Source organism: Orcinus orca, chromosome 3 (assembly GCF_937001465.1).
Source record: "Orcinus orca chromosome 3, mOrcOrc1.1, whole genome shotgun sequence".
NCBI lineage: Eukaryota > Metazoa > Chordata > Mammalia > Artiodactyla > Delphinidae > Orcinus > Orcinus orca.
In genome coordinates, this window is record NC_064561.1 from 152,417,004 (window position 1) to 152,439,565 (window position 22,562).

At 37.4% G+C, this 22,562-nt stretch overlaps 1 long non-coding RNA gene across 1 annotated transcript; it reads right to left on the minus strand.

The window, feature by feature from the left end:
* Positions 1-13,891: 13,891 nt before the first annotated feature.
* Positions 13,892-17,719, minus strand: LOC125964042 (uncharacterized). The gene is made up of 3 exons (XR_007476560.1): positions 17,677-17,719; positions 17,182-17,234; positions 13,892-14,108 (listed from the first exon to the last, which is right to left on the minus strand). It is a non-coding gene; the product is annotated as an uncharacterized LOC125964042 (long non-coding RNA).
* Between the last annotated feature and the right edge of the window lie 4,843 nt (positions 17,720-22,562).

A 22,562-nucleotide genomic window follows, 5' to 3' on the forward strand; every position in this document is an offset into this window, starting at 1 on the left:
TTAATAAACATGATGACTCTGATTCCCAAGCTGAGCTTTTAAGTCTGAGTATGTTGGCTGTTATCTGATACTTCCAAATATTTGACTAGTCTCTTCGAATGTTAGACAGCATAAATGATAAACCTTATCAACACAAGAGAGAAGAACCTCCCTCTGCATCTAGATCTTCCAGTTCTAAGCAGAAGAGGCTGAGAGCCTCTATGGTTGAAGGCAGTATAGTTTTTCTGGAATTCTTTAAAAGCTATAGATAGAGGGATGCTGTAGAGAAAACAGGGGGCCTCTGAATTTGAAGGAAAGTTCCTGGATATGTGGGCTGCCAAGATCCTCCCAACTTGTCCTCAGCCAGGTCTACTTAGGAGTTTTGGATTCAGACGCTCCCAAACTTCATTTAAGTCAGAGCAGCAGACAGAGTCATCTTTGCCCTAGGATTTCCTTAGGAAGAGCACTATCCCTTTAGCTCTTCCACATCTGAAAATTAACCTGTGGAAGTACTTTTGGCACCAAATATTCCTGGGAAATATAACCTTCAAGAATTGTGAGTAAATTTATTGGGCTTTTACTTGCGAGTGAATGTTGGTACCTGGGAAGAAAACGGATGTCCCTAAGAGGGAAGGTCTACGACAGGGAAGTGTGTAGATGAGTTTTCCCTTTAGAATGTGCCTGGAGAAAGTGTTCCTACTCTAAGAAGGCTCAGCTTGCAACTATCTTGAGTAGATTTTGACTTTGTATTATAAAAGTTATCCAGAGTCTACACGGATTAAGTATCCTTTGATCTTTTCCAACTTCAAGGACACACCATGCCCTATTTTAGGTGCCAAGTTTGTGTTCTTTTGGAAACCACGCTTAATAGTTTGACAGTATCAATGCTAAACCAACAGAGAGATTTCCCATTTTTATGAAACACCCACAAAAAAGTCAACCTTCTGGTTTTTAGCATCCATTCACCAAGTAACAGAGTAATAAAAACAACATTGGAAGGACTTGAAAGCACTCAAGATATTCTGGCATCTAATATAATTTCAACAAAGTATCTTGTAGCCTAGTTAATATAAGATGGACAAGGAAAAAAGTATTTATTGAACATCTGTCTTGTTCTCAGAAATTTAAGAAAAATATACAATACATATAAAAAATTGACCCTACTCTGAAGAGCCATTAATTTGGTGGATGAGAGAAGATACGCATACCAAAAAATTTAATTACACCCAAGACAGTACACAATAAGGAAAGGATTTTTTCTTACTCTTCTTCAATACCTGACAATTTATTTTCAAAAATACATGTTGACTCTTTCATTTTCTTTCTTAGTGAAGGTCACCAGTCATCTTTTGCCTGAACCACCTTCTTCAACCGATTCCTGCATTTCTGTCTTTGCCCTTTCCAAACCAATTTCCACACCGTAAAGTAATCATTTTGAAGCAAATCCAATTATGCCATTCTTCTTCATAAAATCCTTCAAGGGATTGCCATTGCACATATGAAAAAAAGCCACAATCCTTACCATGCCACAAGGCCCAGCATGAGACAGCCCTGCCCATCCCTCTAGGCTTCTCTTGGGCACTGTCCTCCTTCATATGCCCACTCAACTCAGGGGATTTTCCTATGCTATACCCTCTCCTAATATACTCTCCTCCCAAGCCCTCCTTGGAGCTAGATCAGCTTAAGTGTCACCTTCCCAGAGAGCACTTCCTTGAACACTGGGTTTGAAGTCCACTCTGTCATTCTCCACCTCAGCACTGTTTCATTCTTAGAACATTATTCAGCTTTCAAGTTTTGAATTTTTAAAACCAGGTTGCATGCTTTGTGTGTACCCCATTCCTTGCCCCACTTAAGTTCTTTGAAGCAGGAACACTGTTTGTCTTCTCCATATGTCTCACAGCCCAAGCACCTGCTTTGGAGCAAGTGCTTAATATATTTTTGTTGAATGAATACCTGAATAAATGCACGATTACTTTTTAAAAGGTAGCCTGGTGTTTTCCAAACTATATAATGCTTCATATAAATATACATCAGGTAATGAAGTAGAGATGAGAAGAATTGGGCCATGAATTCTATCATCAGTGAAGGAGACATGAACCAAATGGAGGTATGTTGTTAAATATTCTATCTGCTCAGTGTGTGAAGCAGCAGTTTGGAAACACTGGCTATTAACAAAGTTGAAGAAAAGTAGAGGCTTGCACAGGCTGACAGATTCAGGGACAGGTTAATGTAGAAGAAAGGTCTTGAGGTAAGTTGAAAGAAATGTGGAACTGGGTTAGCATGGAAGGGTTAAGAAGAAATGATGAGTAACCATGCAAAGCTACAGAGGCAGGAAACCTGGAATTATATAGCTTCATGGGGGCACTAAGAAATCCTAACTTCCTGACTTTTAGACACAATCCTCCATGGAATTAGATTTCTGAATCCTCTGTTCACCCACTTAAATACCTTGGTTTATTTCAAAGCAGTTCTTTGCTTTTCTTAGTGTTTCTTAGAGCTTGCCTTCCTTTGGAAAAGAAAAAGAAAACATGAGAAATGAAATCAGAATGTTTTACTCTGTAATCCCTCTCGAGATTTAGATTTTATTAGAGACCATGTAATGCTTTTACCCTTATTCATTTTACTGAACAGTTGGTGACATTTCAGAACTTGCCTACATCTGAGAGTAACTCATGGCCAGGGAGGCCCATTTGTCACCCAGGGCTCTCTTGTTAATGAAGCCAAATGGGAGCAAAAAGATGTGTGACTTGGTTATTTGGTTAACCGCCCTTAGGGAAAGTATTTTATCCAGCCCCACACTGTGCGTCTTGAGAAGAGACTACCCTGGAAGCTAGGGTTATCAGAACTGGCCTTCTCCAGTGGATCTGACACCTCTTATGTACTACTTTACATTCTGTTTGTCCCACCTCTTCTCCAGCCACTGCTACAAAAACCAGTTCAGTGAACCTTTGCTTAAGTTTCATTCAAGTGCATCCTGACAACTTGCTCAGACTCATCTCAGAGCTCTGCTTCTGCCGTGGGGCTTCTCCTGTGCTGCAAGCGTGTTCTGGGCGCTCATCCAGGCACACAGGGAGGTTGGGGAGTTAACACCCAGGAGCCCACTCCTAACCAATGGAACTGGAAGCTGATGGATGAATGTTTTCTCCTTTGTCCCATGGTGGACAGTTCTGAGGCATATTTCGTATGACTCTTCTTAAAGTCACTTTGGATCAAGCTCCAGCCACCTACCATGGGTAATTAGGTAACACATTCTTCTTTTGGCTTTTTTCCTTCTTTCTTCTACTTTCTGTCTTACCTCTTTCCTTCCCTGATGAATTACCCATAAACAAGCCTTTGTCCCAGGCTCTTTCAGAGGGGGGGCACACCCAAAGCTAAAACATCCATTAAAACAAAGCAAGAATTACTCAAATGGCAAAATGTCAAGAGTTCTTAAAAAGGCCTGTAACCCAAAATAGCACTGATGCAAGAAATTCACAGTTCAACATATCACCATTGTAAATACTAGTCTTTGTTGCAGAAATAAATACCTTTTGTGGTGGTTATTGGGATGAGAAACTGGGGCTAGGTTGGTCAGACAAGAGCTGAGTAACCCGAAGAAAGAACAGGCAAGATGGAGTTCTTTAATCAGGGGATATCCTGAGGCCTACAGGGTGGAGTGCTAAGAGAAACACTGAGAAGAGAGATGATCTGATGCTGAACACGATCTTTTTTTTTTTTTTTTTTTTTTTTGCGGTACGCGGGCCTCTCACTGTTATGGCCTCTCCCGTTGCGGAGCACAGGCTCCGAACGCACAGGCTCAGCGGCCATGGCTCACGGGCCCAGCCGCTCCGCGGCATGTGGGATCTTCCCGGACCGGGGCACGAACCCGTGTCCCCTGCATCGGCAGGCGGACTCTCAACCACTGCGCCACCAGGGAAGCCCTGAACACAATCTTTATACGTGACTCAGTGTTGCCTGGGGGTTGCACAAGATGTGGAACTGTAAGGGCTGGCACTCTGCTGCCCCTTCTCTTTGTCCAGCTTGCTCTTTGTCCAGCAAAGGCATGTGGCCTTTTTACAATTTAAACATACCTCAATAATTTCACAAGTGGTTAAAATCATTCTTTAAGGGCAACAGGACATGAATTATTGAGGTCATTTTAGTAAAACACTGCCCATTTTACTTATAGAAAAGGGTAAACCTAGGCTGATTGACCAGAGTACTTTAACTCTCTGCCATGCCCTGCTCAGCCTGCACAGACTCGTAGATCAAGATTGCACTGAGGAACTTCGTACATAAAGAAACGGTGCTCTGGTAGGATGGTGACCACATTTAGGGCAGGAAGCAAGGTCTTCTGACTTACAAATCAGACTGTACGTTTTCTCTGATTTGTGTACCTTCTCAAAGGGAAAAATGAGTAAGCTTGGGGTGGGTAGCAAGGGCAGATCTAGATCACAATAATATATCCTATCTGGGAGAATTTGTTGTTTTCCTTCTTTTATAAAAGGCTTTGCTTTTTGTTTCCTTCACACGTCTGTTGTTTCCTCTATTTCCTGCTCCTACTTACTGACAATGAAAGGTTTTTATATTTTTACACGCATATGTACATAATCACCCAAAGTGTTTGTGTTCTGTTATCTTTAGCAAACGCTTTACTCCCAAGCTCTAAGGCTTCCAAAAACATCTTAAAACGTCAGCACTTAGTTTATTTTCTTATCCCAACCACCCACAAGCCATAGATTCCATTATGATTTAATGTTAAGAGAACCCTCTACTGGGCTCAGTAGGTCTTGAGATTTTCAGAGGCTCGTTCCTGCCACTCAAGGTAATCTAATTGCTTTTTGGATATTGTTGAAACATTTTTTCTTTCTTTTTATTATTATTATTTTTGAAAACAGCTTGATGTTCTGAGCACCTTGAGTGCCTCCCACAATGCACATTTTCCTAGGTAAATCTGATATTTTAAAATATTTTTGTTCAATATTTATAAGCAAATTTAATATACTCCTATTCTATGGGAAACAGAGATAGAACCAAATTTTCCCATTAATATTACATAACTAGTTAACCTAAGGGGCCCCAACAGTTCAAAGCTCACATAAATATTAACTTTAATCCCTTACATCTAGGGCTTCCCATTGTTAGTTTAACCCACAGAGCCCAATAACTTGGCTCCCTGAGGCAAATCCTCAGGAGCACTGTGCAGTTTTAAAATCAGTTCAGAGTTCTGGAATTATTTCTTAAACTCTCCATTTGTTTGGCTTACTGATCCTGGTTTTGCTGTTGTTGTTTTGTTTTTTTTTCATCTCACAAATATGTATGTGAAATGTATCAGTATAGAAATTTGAGTATTTATAACCATCATATTTTTCATTTGATTGCTAAATCTATTTTAACTAAAGCAAATAAAACTCCAGCTTTCAGTCAGCAAATATTTTACAGAAGTCCTTTGCAAATGGAAATGTTAGAAGAATCTAAAATGAGTTGACCGGCAAGTCAGTTTTGATTATTTTCTAAATAGAAAATTTCAGATCTTTGAATACCTTAAATCTGAAGAATTTAATCGAACAAATGAATATTTATTACTCAATTGAAGCTTGCTGACAAATGTGGGAAATATGCTAAAAGGAAAACAAAGAGCATGTAGAACATGTTATTTTCATATTATTTCCTGATGATGGTTGATTCAATAAGCATTCCCAAATCCTGTCTTCCTGCTTTTCTTTATAGAATTAGCCAAATACTTGTTTCTCCATCTCCTTTGCTTCCTTAATAAAGGGGACCATGCTGATTGGCACCACTGCTCTGTCCTTCAGCCTATCAACAATATAATGAAATCTTCCTTCATTAAAGATTCTGTAATTAAGGAAAAAATTAAGTTCTATTTGTCTAACCCATTATCGATTGGGTTTCATTTACTGTGTGCATATCCAAACTGCTACACCTTCATATCAAAATACAAACTTCCAGGACCAGTGTAAGCCACTGAGGATCACTGTTCTCCATAGAACAGCATGCAAAAGGAAGCTATAGACAACTACAGCTCTGCCTAACAGTGGCATAGGAATACCCTTCTAACAAAGTGTTCTGTACTGAATGAATGTTACTTTATTCGAATGGCATTAATTAGTTGTGTATTAATTACAATGAAGCAGCACAGAGATTTTATTCATTAATGATTAAGCCTTCTGTTTGTCTGTTTGCTTGTTTTTGCTACAATGCAGTTCTCCTAAGCTTGAGTGTAGTCCTTCTTTGATTTTGGGGGAATGCTAAGAAAAAAAATTATCCTTAATTTTACCGGCAGTTAGCATAAAAGATGTTAACATTATAAATTTAAATCAGGACACTAATTGAGAAGCTTGGGGACTCCAGTTCTTACTGTATTCCAATGTCTTCTCAATTTCTCTCCTTTCCAATTTATTGGATGCTTTGTCTTCTCACCCTTTAATTATACTAACCTAGAGACCAAAGAAATTGAGAAGGTACATCTGCATAGGGCCCATACTAGGGATCCACTTCAGGGCTCAGAGGATCCTTGGCATAAGACTTATTACTACAATACATTCAGCACCACATAGACAACTTTTCTTTCAAGAGCATTCTAAATCAAACCATGAATCCAGATAAAGGATTTAGGTAAAAATCTACATTTAGAAAAATTTCTAAGTCTAACGAGCTTTTGAGAATAAATTAAAAATAACTTTTTCCTAAACTTTCAGAACTCTAGGTTAAATTGGAAAACTGAGCCAAAGCTGAATTTTCTTTTTTCCCAGGAGAAAATGAAACACTCCTAAGTAGATATATTAGTTTCCTAGGGCTGCCATAACAAAGTACCACAAACTGGATGGCTTAAACAACAAAAAGGTATTATGTTACAGTTCTGGAGAGTAGAAGTCTGAGATCAAAGTGTCGGCAGACTTGGTTCTTTCCGAGAGCTGTGAGGGAGAATCTGTTCGATGATTCTCCCATAGTTTCCTGTAGTTTTGTGGCAATCTTTGGTATTCCTTTACTTGTAGATATATCACCCCACTCTCGGCTTTCATCATTCCATTGCATTCTCCCTTTATATATGTCTGTCACTATGTCCAAATTTCCCTTTTTGTAAAGATACAATCACATTGGGTTAGGGTCCATCCTTATAACCTTATCTTAACTTGATCATGTGGAAATATTCTTTTTCTAAATAAGGTCACATTCACAGGTACTGGGGGTAAGGATTGCAACATCTTTTGGAAGACACAATTCAACTCATAACATTATATAGACTGAATGTAACTGAAAGATTTCAACAAAATCTGAAAAGAACCAGTAAAGCTCAATCCTCCAACTGCACAAAGTTCTAGATAATCTACTCCCAATCCTGTGCCTTCACACTTGAGTGGGGTGTGTTTAGAAGGCAACGATTTATTCCACAGATTCCATGTTCAAGAACTTAAAAGGGATTAAAAGAGTCAAGAAGAGATCATCAAAGTTAAATAAAAGTAAATAAAAAGTCTGGGTGAGTGAAAAATTGTCACTGAAAACATGAAAACGTTCTACAGCAAAAATAGGTAATATATTAAGCAAAAGATAGATGAACAAATTAAACATCAAAAGAAAACCTTCATGACTGCTCCATATTAAAGGAGAATTAAGTGAAGACATGATTTATTTATTTGACATCTTTATTGGAGTATAATTGCTTTACAATGGTGTGTTAGTTTCTGCTTTATAACAAAGTGAATCAGCTACACATATACATATATCCCCTTATCCACTCCCTCTTGCGTCTCCCTCCCACCCTCCCTATCCCACCCCTCTAGGTGGTCGGAAAGCACCCAGCTGATCTCCCTGTGCTATGTGGCTGCTTCCCACTAGCTATCTATTTTACATTTGGTAGTGTATATATGTCCATGCCACTCTCTTCACTTCATCCCAGTTTACACTTCACACTCCCCTTTTCCTCAAGTCCATTCTGTACGTCTGCATCTTTATTCCTGTCCTGCCCCTAGGTTCTTTAGAACCATTTTTGTTTGTTTGTTTTTTAGATTCCATATATATGTGTTAGCATACGGTATTTGCTTTTATCTTTCTGACTTACTTAACTCTGTATGACAGACTCTACTAGGTCCATCCACCTTACTAAAATAACTCAATTTCCTTTCTTTTAATGACTGAGTAATATTCCATTGTATATATGTGCCATATCTTCTTTATCCATTCATCTGTCAATGGACACTTAGGTTGCTTCCATGTCCTGGCTATTGTAAATAGAGCTGCAATGAACATTGTGGTACATGACTCTTTTTGAATTATGGTTTTCTCAATGTATATGCCTAGTAGTGGGATTGCTGGGTAGTATGATAGTTCTATTTTTAGTTTTTTAAAGAACCTCCATACTGTTCTCCATAGTGGCTGTATCAATTTACATTCCCACCAACAGTGCAAGAGGGTTACCTTTCCTCCACACCATCTCCAGCATTTATTGTTTGTAGATTTTTTTGAAGATGCCCATTCTGACTGGTATGAGGTGATACCTCACTGTAGTTTTGATTTGCATTTCTCTAATGATTAGTGATGTTGAGCATCCTTTCATGTGTTTGTTGGCAATCTGTGTATCTTCTTTGGAGAAATGTCTATTTAGGTCTTCTGCCCATTTTTGGATTGGATTGTTTTTTTTTTTTTGATAATGAGCTGCATGAGCTGCTTGTAAATTTTGGAGATTAATCCTTTGTCAGTTGCTTCATTTGCAAATATTTTCTCCCATTCTGAGGATTGTCTTTTCATCTTGTTTAGGTTTTCCTTTGCTGTGCAAAAGCTTTTAAGTTTCCTTAGTTCCCATTTGTTTACTTTTGTTTTTATTTCCATTCCTCTAGGAGGTGGGTCAAAAAGGATCTTGCTGTGATTTATGTTACAGAGTGTTCTGCCTATGTTTTCCTCTAAGGGTTTTATAGGGTCTGGCTTTACATTTAGGTCTTTAATCCATTTTGAGTTCATTTTTGTGTATGGCGTTAGGGAGTGTTCTAATGTCATTCTTTTACATGTAGCTGTCCAGTTTTCCTAGCACCACTTATTGAAGGGGCTGTCTTTTCTCCACTCTATATTCTTGCCTTCTTTATCAAAAATAAGGTGGCCGTAGGTGCGTGGGTTTATCTCTGGGCTTTCTATCCTGTTACATTGATCTATATTTCTTTTTTTGTGCCAGTACCATACTGTGTTGACTACTGTAGATATGTACTATAGTCTGAAATCCAGGAGACTGATTCCTCCAGCTCCGTGTTTCTTTCTCAAGATTACTTTGGCTATTCGGGATCTTTTGTGTTTCCATATTAATTGTGAAATATTTGGTTCTAGTCCTGTGAAAAATGCCAGTGGTAGTTTGATAGGGATTGCATTGAATCTGTAGATTGCTTTGAGTAGTATAGTTATTTTCACAATGTTGATTCTTCCAACCCAAGAACATGGCATATCTCTCCATCTGTTTGTATCATCTTTAATTTCTCTCATCAGTATCTTATAGTTTTCTGCATTACAGGTCTTTTGTTTCCTTACGTAGCTTTATTCCTAGGTATTTTATTCTTTTTGTTGCAATGGTAAATGGGAGTGTTTCCTTAATTTCTCTTTCAGATTTTTCATCATTAGTGTATAGGAATGCAAGAGATTTCTGTGCATTAATTTTGTATCCTGCAACTTTACCAAATTCATTGATTACCTCTGGTTTTTTTGGTAGCATCGTTAGGATTCTCTATGAACAGTATCATATCATCGGCAGTGACAGCTTTACTTCTTCTTTTCTGAATTGGATTCCTTTTATTTCTTTTTCTTCTCTGATTCCTGTGGCTAAAACTTCCAAAACTATGTTGAATAATAGTGGTGAGAATGGAAAACCTTGTCTTGTTCCTGATCCTAATGGAAATGGTTTCACTTTTTCATCATTGAGAACAATGTTGCGTGTGGGTTTTTCATATATGGCCTTTATTATGTTGAGCTAAGTTCCCTCTATGACTACTTTCTGGAGGGTTTTTATCATAAATGGTGTGGAATTTTGTCAAAAGCTTTTTCTGCATCTATTGAGATGATCATATGGTTTTTCTCCTTCACTTTGCTAATATGGTGTATCCCATTGATTGGTTTGCATATATTGAAGAATCCTTGCATTCCTGGGATAAATCCCACTTGATCATGGTGTATGAGTGTTTTCATGTGCTTTTGGATTCTGTTTGCTAGTATTTTGTTGAGGATTTTTGTGTCTATGTTCATCAGTGATATTGGCCTGTAGTTTTCTATTTTTGTGACATCTTTGTCTGGTTTTGGTATCAGGGTGATGGTGGACTCATGGACTGAGTTTGGGAGTGTTCCTCCCTCTGCTGTATTTTGGAAGACTTTGAGAAGGATAGGTGCTAGCTCTTCTCTAAATGTTTGATAGAATTTGTCTTGAAGCCATTTGGTCCTGGGCTTTGGTTTGTTGGAAGATTTTTAATCATTTCAATTTCAGTGCTTGTGATTGGTCTGTTTATATTTTCTGTTTCTTCCTGGTTCAGTCTCAGAAGGTTGTGCTTTCCTAAGAATTTATCCATTTCTTCCAGGTCGTCCATTGTAGTTATCTCTCAGGCTCCTTTGTATTTCTACAGTGTCTGTTGTTACTTCTCCTTATTCATTTCTAATTCTATTGATTTGAGTCTTCTCCCTTTTTTTCTTGATGTGTTTGGCTAATGGTTTATCAATTTTGTTTATCTTCTCAAATAACCAGCTTTTAGTTTTATTAATCTTTGCTATTGTTTCCTTCATTTCTTTTTAATTTATTTCTGATCTGATCTTTATGATTTCTTTCCATATGCTAACTTTGGTGTTTCTTTGTTCTTCTTTCTCTAATTGCTTTAGGTGTAAGGTTAGGTTGTTTATTTGAGATGTTTCTTGTTTCTTGAGGTAGGATTTTATTGCTATAAACTTCTCTCTTAGAACTGTTTTTCCTGGTCCCATAGGTTTTGGGTCATTGTGTTTTCATTGTCATTTGTTTCTAGGTATTTTTGGTTTCTTCTTTGATTTCTTCAGTGATCTCTTGGTTATTTAGTAGCTGCTGTTTAGCCTCAACGTGTTTGTATTTTTAACAGATTTTTTTCCTATAATTGATATCTAGGCTTATAGCATTGTGGTCAAAAAAATACTTGATACAACTTCAATTTTCTTAAATTTACTAAGGCTTGATTTGTGAACCAAAATATGATCTATCCTGTAGAAAATTCCATGAGCACTTGAGAGGAAAGTGTATTATTTTGTTTTTGGATGGAATGTCCTATAAATATCAATTAAGTCCATCTTTTTTAATGTATCATTTAAAGCTTGTGTTTCCTTGTTGATTTTCATTTCGGATGATCTGTCTATTGGTGTAAGTGGGGTGTTAAAATCCTGAGTTTAACACAGTATAAATCCACAATACTCTTATTTTGTTACTGTCGATTTCCCTTTTTATGGCTGTTAGCCTTTACCTTATGTATTGAGGTACTCCTATGCTGGGTGAATAAATATTAACCATTGTTGTATCTTCTTCTTGGATTGATCCCTTGATCATTATGTAGTGTCCGTCTTTGTCTCTTCTAATAGTCTTTATTTTAAAGTCTATTTTGTCTGATATGAGAATTGCTACTCCAGCTTTCTTTTGATTTCCCTGTGCATGGAATATCTTTTTCCATCCCCTCACTTTCAGTCTGTATGTGTCCCTAGGTCTGAAGTGGGTCTCTTGTAGACAGCATATATGCGGTTCTTGTTTTTGTATCCATTCAGCCAGTCTATGTCTTTTGGTTGGAGCATTTAATCCCTTTATATTTAAGGTAATTATCAATATGTATGTTCCTGTTACCATTTTCTTAATTATTTTTGTTTTGTTATTATAGGTCTTTTCCTTCTCTTGTGTTCCCTGCCTAAGGAAGTTACTTCAGCATTTGTTGTAAAGCTAGTTTGGTGGTGCTGAATTCTCTTAACTTTTGTTTGTCTGTAAAGCTTTTAATTTCTCCGTTGAATCTGAATGAGATCCTTGTTGGGTAGAGTAATCTTGGTTTTAGATTTTTCCCTTTCATCACTTTAAATATGTCCTGCCACACCCTTCTGGCTTGCAAAGTTTCTGCTGAAATATCAGCTGTTAACCTTATGGGGATTCCTTTTTAGGTTATTTGTTGTTTTTCCCTTCCTGCTTTTAATATTTTTTCTTTGTATTTAATTTTTGTTAGTTTGATTAATATGTGTCTTGGCGTGTTTCTCCTTGTATTTATCCTGTGTGGGACTCTCTGCACTTCCTGGACTTGGTTGACTATTTCCTTGCAATATGAGGGATTTTTTCAACTATAATCTCTTCAAATATTTTCTCAGTCCCTTTCTTTTTCTCTTCTTCTTCTTGGATCTCTATAATTCGAATGTTGGTGTGTATAATGTTGTCCCAGAGGTCTCTGAGACAGTCCTCAATTATTTTCATTCTTTTTTCTTCATTCTGCTCTGTGGTAGTTATTTCCACTGATTTATCTTCCAGGTCACTTATCCGTTCTTCTGCCTCAGTTATTCTGCTATTGATTCCTTTTAGAGAATTTTTAGTTTCATTTATTGTGTTGTTCATCATTGTTTGTCTGGTCTTTAGTTCTTCTAGGTCCTTGTTAAACGTTTCTTGTATTTTCTCCATTCTATTTCCATGATTTTGGATCATCTTTACTATCATTACTCTGAAGTCTTTTTCAGGTAGTCTGCCTATTTCCTCTTCATTTGTTTGGTCTTACCTTGCTCCTTCATCTGCTGTGTGTTTCTCTATCTTGTCATTTTGCTTAACTTACTGTGTTTGGGGTCTTCTTTTCACAGGCTGCAGGTTCGAAGTTCCCATTGATTTTTGGTGTCTGCCCCCAGTGGCTACGTTTGTTTCAGTGTGTTGTGTAGGCTTCCTGGTAGAGGGGACTAGTGCCTGTGTTCTGGTGGATGAGGCTGGATCTTGGCTTTCTGGTGGGCAGGACTGCATTCGGTGGTGTGTTTTGGGGTGCCTGTGATGTTATAATGATTTTAGGCAGCCTCTCTGCTAATGAGTGGGGTTATGTTCCTGTCTTTCTAGTTGTTTGGTATAGGGTGTCCAGCTTGCTGGTTGTTGAGTGGAGCTGGGTCTTAGCATTGAGATGGAGATCTCTGGGAGGGCATTCGCCATTTGATATTGCATGGGGCCGGGAGGTCTCTGGTGGACCAATGTCCTGAACTCGGCTCTCCCACCTTAGAGGCACAGGCCTGACACCTGGCTGGTGCACCAAGACCCTGTCAGTCACACAGCTCAGAAGAAAATGGGGAAAGAAAGAAAGAAAGAAAGAAAGAAAGAAAGGGAGAGAGAGAGGGAGGGAGGAGGGAGGGAGGGAGGGAGGGAGAGAGAGAGGGAGGAAGAAAGAAAGAAAGAAAGAAAGGGTTATTAAAATAAAAAATTATAAAATTATAAAGTAATTTAAATAAAAGAAAAAAAAAAGAATTAAAGAAGAGAGCAATGAAACCAAAGAACAAATCCACCAATGATAACAAGCGCTAAAAACTATACTAAAAAACACACCCCAAACAAACAGACAGACAGAACCCTAGGACAAATGGTAAAAGCAAAGCTATACAGACAAAATCACACAAAGAAGCATACACATACACACTCACAAAGTGAGAAAAAGGAAATAAATAAATATATATATAGCTGAGCTGGGCTCAGCTCCCAGCCCCCACCTGCCCCTGGCAGGTGAGCACCGAAGCCTCTCAGGCTGGTGAGTGCTGGTCAGCACCAATTCTCTGTGTGGGAATCTTTCCACTTCGCCCTCTGCACCCCAATGCTGTGCCTCCCATCTGTGTCTCTGATGCTTCCCTGGTGCCAAGCCCCTCCCGCCCTGTCTCCGCCAGTGAAGGTGCTTCCTAGTGTGTGGAAACTTTTCCTCCTTCACAGCTCCCTACCCAAGGTGCAGGTCCTGTCCCTATTCTTTTGTCTCTGTTTTTTCTTTTTTCTTTTGCCGTACCCAGGTACGTGGGGAGTTTCTTGCCTTTTGGGAAGTCTGAGGTCTTCTGCCAGCGTTCAGTAGGTGTTCTGTAGGAGTTGTTCCACATATAGATGTATTTCTGATGTATTTGTGGGGAGGAAGGTGATCTCCATGTCTTACTCCTCTGCCATCTTGAAGGTCTCTCTGAAGACATGAATTTTGAGGAAAAAGTACTCATAGATAAGCTTATTAAAAATAGCATAGTAACATTAAAAGAAATAGAAGAAAAAAAGAGTTAAAATCTATTCAAACCAATAAATTGAATAGAAATAGCATCTAAAGGACTAGGAGAGCTTAATTTTTACTACTTATTTGGGGAAAAAGATCACTGCAATAAATGTAAAGAAGTAGGAAGTAGAAAGAGATGAAAGCAGTTAACAGAAAAATACAAAAATAGAAGACAAAGACCATCCAACATAGGCATAATTGTTGTCTTTTAAAACCATTCAAAGATATAATAGCTGAAACTTTTACTGAAATGGATCTGTAGGTCATAGGGCATGCATAGTTATAGGAAAAGAGATAAATATATGTTGCTGCTAAGTCATAGCTGAGAAAATAATAGTTTACTTAGATGTATAGATGAAAAAATTGAGTTGCTTATAAGGAGGAATATCAGGGTGGCCTTAGATATCTTTTTACCATTGTACCCTGCCAGAGAACAGTAGAGCAACATCTACATTTATAAAGCCCTGAGAAATAGAAAGTATAACAAGAAATTTATACCTAGCCACATTATTCTTTATTAATTCCCAGACTTATTCAAATCACAGATTTCCTCAAGCATGAAAGAATTGAGGAAATATAACACCCAGGATCCTTTCTTTTAAAAATTGCTTGATGACCACATGTAGACAAAAAAGATAAATAAAAAATAAATTAACTAATAAGATATTCTTTGCTAAAATATCAGTGTTGAGCATTTGAATACAGAATTAAGAATAAATAACCATGGGTCCTATAGTCACATAATAATGTAAATGTTATAAACCTTAACATACAAATAGAAAAAAGAAATAAGAAAAAAATAGTGTTTCTAAAATTTCAATTTTTCCCCTTATTTTAGGGAATTTTGGGTAAGTACTATCTTCTCAGATTAAAAAAATGAATCTGAGCTTCACCATTCCTTCATTTTCAGTTCATTTCCCTTTTCTCTCTATTAAGTATAATACAAAAATAAAGTTTAATGATTTTATTAAAAACAGCATGTAAGATGTAATTTTATTTTTATAGAAGTGCTTTCTTCATATCTCTATCTCTCTCTCCATAAATATATAGATGCATGGAATATTGTGCACCTAATATCTACCATGATCAGTTCTAGGTGGAAAAATGTGGAGAATTTTCTAATCTTTATTGTTCTGTATTGCTGCAGTTTCTTCTTTAAATATGTAACATTAAAGCAATAACAAGTCTGTTTTCCAAATAATAGAAATGGCCGTTTGCATAGGAAAGCAGACAGCTAAAAAGAGAACAGATGCCATCAACCATTTCTATGTCCTTATTCATTTCAACAATCAGATTAGATTCACATCCCCCTCTTTAGTTCCATAGCTTTATAAACTTTGAATTTTGAAGAATAGTATTTGGCTGTTTATTAACTTAGGAACTAATGCGTATAGACATTCTGTCATAGTACAGTATTAAATATTTTTGGTTATTGATTCCACACAGGAAAAAGAATACTTATTCTCAGTTTCCCTAGGGGAAAAATTGCTTCCTGAACTTATTTCAACCTTATTTTTGTAAATGTTGCTATTATGTCATAATGAAATATTGTCAGCCTCCAGCTAACTAAGAGTGTAATCCCATCAACTATTAGCTGGCTTCTAGAGGGAGAGCAAGCACGTTGCTAAGGACCTGTGGTTTTACCAAGCTGTGACTGATAACCCCTAGCAGAATACACAAATGCAAAAGAACACAGTTTCTTTTGTTTGGTTTTTGGGTGGTTTTTTTTTTGCAGTACGCGGGCCTCTCACTTTCGTGGCCTCTCCCGTTGCGGAGCACAGGCTCCAGACACGCAGGGTCAGCGGCCATGGCTCACGGGCCCAGCCACTCCGCGGCATGTGGGATCTTCCCGGACCGGGGCACGAACCCGTGTCTCCTGCATCAGCAGGCGGACTCTCAACCAGTGCGCCACCAGGGAAGCCCCAAAAGAACACAGTTTTAAAGAAGCAGTGTAGAGCAGATAATATCTCTGCCTCAACAGAAAGGGAATTCTTGTGGGAACCTGTCTACTACTTTGCCAAAGCTGAAAAGGTGCTAGAACTCCTTATGGCATGTCTATATGTAGAGTTTTCTTTCAAACTTTCTTCTCCTTGAAGTCTTAGACAAATGTTCAGTTAGTTCTGGTTCAACTAGAATTGTTTACAAATATAAGCTTGACATTGCAAATGCTTCCCTTTCCTTCCATTGTTCTCATACTTTGAGCAGATGGTCCTGAGGGAACTATAGGTACATATGAGGTTAGTTTGTACTTCTCATTGCTAGGAAGCTAGTCACTTAGTGAGCTGAGTACTTAATCCATCAGTGTTGAATACAGTCTCCAAAGCATTGGGCATTCTGACATGTGGAGTCAATAGAGAGAAATTCTGAATATCCAATAGCAACAAGCTTTATGCTGAGAAGAAGTAATTAAAGATAAATTCCCAATGATCTCATGTTCATTTGGATTTTATCTTTTCCATGATCGCAACACACACACACACACACACACACACACACACACACAATGTCATAATAAAATAAATTAACAGAAACGATAGACATCTATTAAAAGTCAAATATTTAAGAATTTATAAACTGCCTCTGATAGGATTCATTCAAATTCAACATATATTTATTAACTATGTTCTATCTGGAAGACTCTATGCTATGTATAATATTTTGAGTAATGTGATGAACAGCAAGACTAGCTTCTTGCAAGATACTCGGTACAGAAAAATTGGAAGCAGAATAGAAGACAAGGGAGGAATTCTGGATAAAGCCAGAGCTAAGTAAAGATGGAAGAAGAAATATACAACATAATTGTATCTTTAAGACAGAGTAAAAGGTACCAGCAAAAGAAGAAGAAAGAAAGGGTCACATGGAGCAATTATTGGACAGGTTTGACTTTAGCTAAGCAAAAATAATTTAGTATAGCGATTTTATGAAAGAAAAAAGGGCATGCATTCACGAAGCATAATAATGCAAATATAAGTTGAGTAGCTGACATCACCAGGCAGATCAAACTTGAAAAAGTCACCATCCTATCTTCAAGGTGTCTTCCATCTAGTAAGCAAGATGATATAAATAAATAGATTACCATGATATGAGAAGAAAAGCAAACAATAAATTGTGAATCGTCCAAGGAAGTATGGTGGACACTGTGATGTACCATGTGTATCCCCTTTAGGAATGAAAGATTTATTCCCCCACTGCTGAAAGAAAAACTTCGGGCGGCAGCCCCTACAGGATTGACTCAGCTGAAGAGAGACACATCACTCAAGGACATGCTGCCATGCCAGGGTCGCCACACCTACTGACTAATTGATGTCAGGGTATAAATGACGGTTCACTTATCCTGACTTCAGATTTCCCCATAAAGTTAGTCTGAGGCCCTCATTGAGACTACTGCAGGTCAATTTCTGCTGCTTCTCCCTCCCACTTTTTTATTTTTCCTTCCACAGTTGTTAACCTCAAGAATACTCCCTTATATCTATATGTTAATTACTGTGTTAGTATCTGCTTCTGAGGAACCAACTCGGTAGAATTTCACACCACAAGTGGTCTGAGAAAGCAGACAGTGGGATGGAATTTGCTACTTGGCTGGCAGTGAGATCACAATCGCTGGTGGTATGTGAAACACAGATGGTCCCTGGGAGAAGGTGGTGGTGTAATAGTTAAAACTTCCACTGGTGAACTGGGATGAAATAGCGGTGGAAGAGAATTCGTTAGATGGTGTCATATATCAGGCTCTTGAGAAATATACAGGAAATAGTATCTTATGAGGACTGTGGAATTAGGCGACTCTTGCTAAATTTGATTGATGTGCTGGACCAGCAGGCAGAAGAAATTTACCATTTTGCCTTGGGTAATTGATACTGGTAAGGCTGTGGTCATACAGTGGGGCCAGGGAGGAATATGTCTGGGACCAGATGCTATGCTTGGGATCTTCCTGATTGTTGCTCACCCCATTTCGACAGTAAATGGACAAGTGCATTGTTGTTCCCTCTCTTATCATGGAAACAGCATTGCTTTAGAAGCCAGAAGACCCAGATGAATTCTAATTTGAGCTCAGCGTTTATCATCTATATGGATTACTACATATCTCTGGTTCTCAGTTTCCTACGTATGAAATGAGGAGGCTAAACAGTTGATATCTAAGTTCCTTTTCAGCATTACTATTATAAAAGGAAAATAAAAAGAACAGATATTATAAACATGACACTTAAAAGAAGCCACAGATTTCACACTTATAAAAAATGTAGCATTTCATTCATACAGTTGTCCCTTGGTATCAGCGGGGAATTGGTGCCAGGATCCCCCCATACCAAAATCCGTGGAAGTTCAAGTCTCTGGGTTGGCCCTCTGTACTCCCTGGTTTTGCATCCATGGATTCAACCAGCTATGGATCATGTACTATGTTTACCATCTGCTGTTGGTTGAATCCACAGATGAGAACCTGCAGATATGGAGCGCCAACTGTAGTCTAGAGAAGAAAACATAAAACCTTATGTTTTTCACTCTTTGAGTATGGTAAGGGAACAAGTCACTGCTCACCTATTATGAGATGTGAGGAATGATCAATAAAAGACAAATTCACCAAATAGAAGCAAAAGAGCATATTAAGACCAATACCATTTGGGATACCTCTACAATTTAAAGTGTGTTGTGCTTCTATTATACAGACGAAATGGATTAAAACGGAACATTGATAGAAACAGAAAGAACTTATGCTTTAGAATTGGGATGAAACATTCATGCGAAGGATGGAAGTTCCATTTGATTTATGGAATCTGCTTCAAAGCAATTTACAAAAAGTTTTAAGATTTTAGCATTCTGCTCAGCTATAATTTTAGAATGCTCAGTTAAAAAAACCTTAAGCCAATAAAATCTAATAGAGTTTTTCTGGGTCTGGCTGAGAGATGGTCTCTGTAGTAGTAAAATTTTGTAAATCCAGTTGATATACCAATACTGAAGAGGATGGTTGATACGTCATTCACACAGCTCCTTTCAGCCACCTTCTAAGGTTACTCAGGAAGCTGAGGGGCATATGGAAATATGCCTTATCAGAGCCAGAAAGTCCTCATACCAATTACATTTGCTTTGTAAGTCTGGAAAGCTACTTAACTTGCTGAACGAGTATTCTGTTAAATTCGTTTGTTAAAAAATAGAGATTTTGTGTGTGTGTGTGTGTGTGTATTTGTGTGCGTCTTGGTGGAACTCAGAGAACAGTAGCCATTACTGATATGTCAGTTGTTACTTCTTTACCTCATTTAAGTTTATTAGTCATAGACTATCTTGTAGAAAATTTGAAACCACTATGAAGTCATTTTTCCACTTCAAAAATTTTAATTTTCTTTAAAGAGTTTCCTTAATAAACTATTATTATCAAGCTTATGGAGCTGATAAAAATTTCATCTGATACATAACATTAATAACTCTATGTATCTTCATGACTTAGTATGTTTATGGAACGGAAACATCAGGAGGGGAATCCAGCTCAGAACCTTCACTGACTATCCATTGTTTCTCATTAGTCAAGCCAGCAATAGATCTGGTTTTGCCATAATCGCTGTGAGTATGAGATAATCATATTAACTTCAAAATGGAAACCTAATTATATGCATAATCTTATCATTTGGGGTTTTTTTAAAATTTTTACTTATTTTGTTTATACAGCAGGTTCTTATTAGTTATCTGTTTGATACATATTAGTGTATATATGCCAATCCCAATCTCCCAGTTCATCCCACCCCCACCCCTGTCACGCTTCCCCCGCTTGGTGTCCATACGTTTGTTCTCTACATCTGTGTCACTGTTTCTGCCTTGCAAACCGGTTCATCTATACCATTTTTCTAGATTCCACATATATGCTTTAATATATATTTGTTTTTCTCCTTCTGACATACTTCACTCTGTATGACAGTCTCTATGTCCATCCACGTCTCTACAAATGACCCAATTTCGTTCCTTTTTATGGTTAATATTCCGTTGTATATATGTACCACATCTTTATCCATTCGTCTGTCGATGGGCATTTAGGTTGCTTCCATGTCCTGACTATTGTAAATAGTGCAGCAATGAACATTGGGGTGCATATGTCTCTTAACTTTTTTTAGGATAAGATTAAAATTAGTTTCCAGAAATTGTATTTTACTCCTCATTACTTTTTCTTACAAAATAACTGCATAAAGTTGCTATGCCATTTGCACAATGAGATGTTTACTGCTTTGCAGGTTTGGCTTTATAGTGTATCCAAAGTACTCATATTATAAGTATATGGTCTGAATATAAGCCACACCCACATTTTCCAACCTTCCCTCTTGCTTCCTCTTTTCCCAACTTTCTACTATGCTTTCATTTGCATTACTCATTAGTTTCTAAAAATAGATGTAGCTTCCAATCACTTTCCTCAAAAATCCTGAAATAAATATACTATGTCCATAGACCAGAAAACAATATTTTTAAGATATCAATTTTCCTCAAACTAATCTATAGATTTGATAAAATCCCAATCATAATCTCATCAGGATGTTTTGGTAGAAACTGATTATCTGATTCTAAAATTCTAAAATGTCTGTGAGTATATTAAGCAACTGGAATGTCAGGCCCTGTTGGTTGGAGTGTAAAATGTTACAAACATCTTAGAAAAAGTTCTGGTAGATTCTCATAAAACTAGACATATACCTTACCCTATAACCCTGCAATCCAGCTCTTAGGTAGTCACCAAATAGAAGTTAAAATATATGTCCACATAAAGACCTAAAACAAATGTTCATTGCAGTTTATTTATATTAGATGAAAACTGGAAAACTGGAAGCAGCTCAGAGTCCATGAAAAAAAAAAAAAATATATATATATATATATGGTGTATTCAGACAGTGGAATACTATTCAACAACAAAAAAGGAATGAACCACTGATAAACACAACATAAATGAATCTGAAAATTTTTGTCCATAAGAAATGTTATCTAGAAATATACATACTGTATGATTCTATTTATATGAAATTCCATAATAGGTAAAATTAATCCCTGGTATGAAAAAAATCAAAACAGTAGTTGCCTCTGGGGGAAAATATAGCGATTGAATGGGAAGGAACACAAGAAAACTTTCTGGGGAGATGGCAATATCTTTATCTTGACAAAGCTTTGGGTTACATAGATATTTATATTTACCAAAGTTCATCACATTGTGTACTTAAGATTTGGGCAATTCACTGTATGTCAATTTAAACTTTAAAAACAAAAAAAGAGATCTACAAACTAATATTGATTCTAATTAAAAATATTCATCCTTAAGTGTTCACGGGTGAAGAGTACAGATATCTGTGACTTACTTTAAAATGTATCAAAAATGAGATAGATTGATGGATGGACAGAGAAAAGGATGGTTGGATAGATATGTGATAAAACAAATAGGGCAAAATGTTTACTTTAGAATCTAGGTTGTGTTTAAGTCAACTTTCTTATATCTTTGAAAATTTTCATAATAAAATGTAAAATAAAACCAACAAATAAATACGAAAGGTGACTTTAAAATTTAATGGTGGTTGGGCTTCCCTGGTGGCGCAGTGGTTGAGAGTCCACCTGCCGATGCAGGGGACACGGGTTCGTGCCTCGGTCCGGGAAGATCCCACATGCTGCTGAGCGGCTAGGCCCGTGAGCCATGGCCGCTGAGCCTGCGCGTCCGGAGCCTGTGCTCCGCAACGGGAGAGGCCACAGCAGTGAGAGGCCCGCGTACCGCAAAAAAAAAAATTAAAAAATTTAATGGTGGTTGTAGTAAATGACCGTCTAATTTGAAATTCTCTTCACTCAATATATTCTCTGTAGTATGAGAAGATAAATTTTCAAATGGCAAGCAGAAAAGAGAGCCATGAATGAAGAAAGCATTTTAAAGTGCTATAAAAATATTGACTGCCGTGAAATTGAGTTTCTTTACCCAAAATTTTCAGTTAAACACTTTTAACCATGCGAGCATATTCAATTCACTATATAAATTGGGATTTACACTTAAATTAAGTTGGTAAAATTTTAAAGTCGGATGAGACCTTAGCAATCATCTTCTAATCCTCTAGTTTTAAAGATGTGAATGCTAATGTCCACAGGGACTGGCGGGTAACTCAAGGTCACACAGCCGGTAAATACCAATGTTGTTTACCAAAAAGACTTTGGGAAATCTAATTCATTTCCTTTTGAAGGTTCCTTGAGCTGTTGTGAGAATCAGTCAGACAAGGGTATTAAACTCTCCAGGAACAGCCATCTGTGAAATGGGAATAATAACTCCTGTTCTGCTACTTAGGACCTTACAGGAAATACCAGCGCACTTTGGATTGTTCATAAAACTGTGAGAAACTGAAAAACCACTTGTTATTTTCAATTTGTGTGTAATAA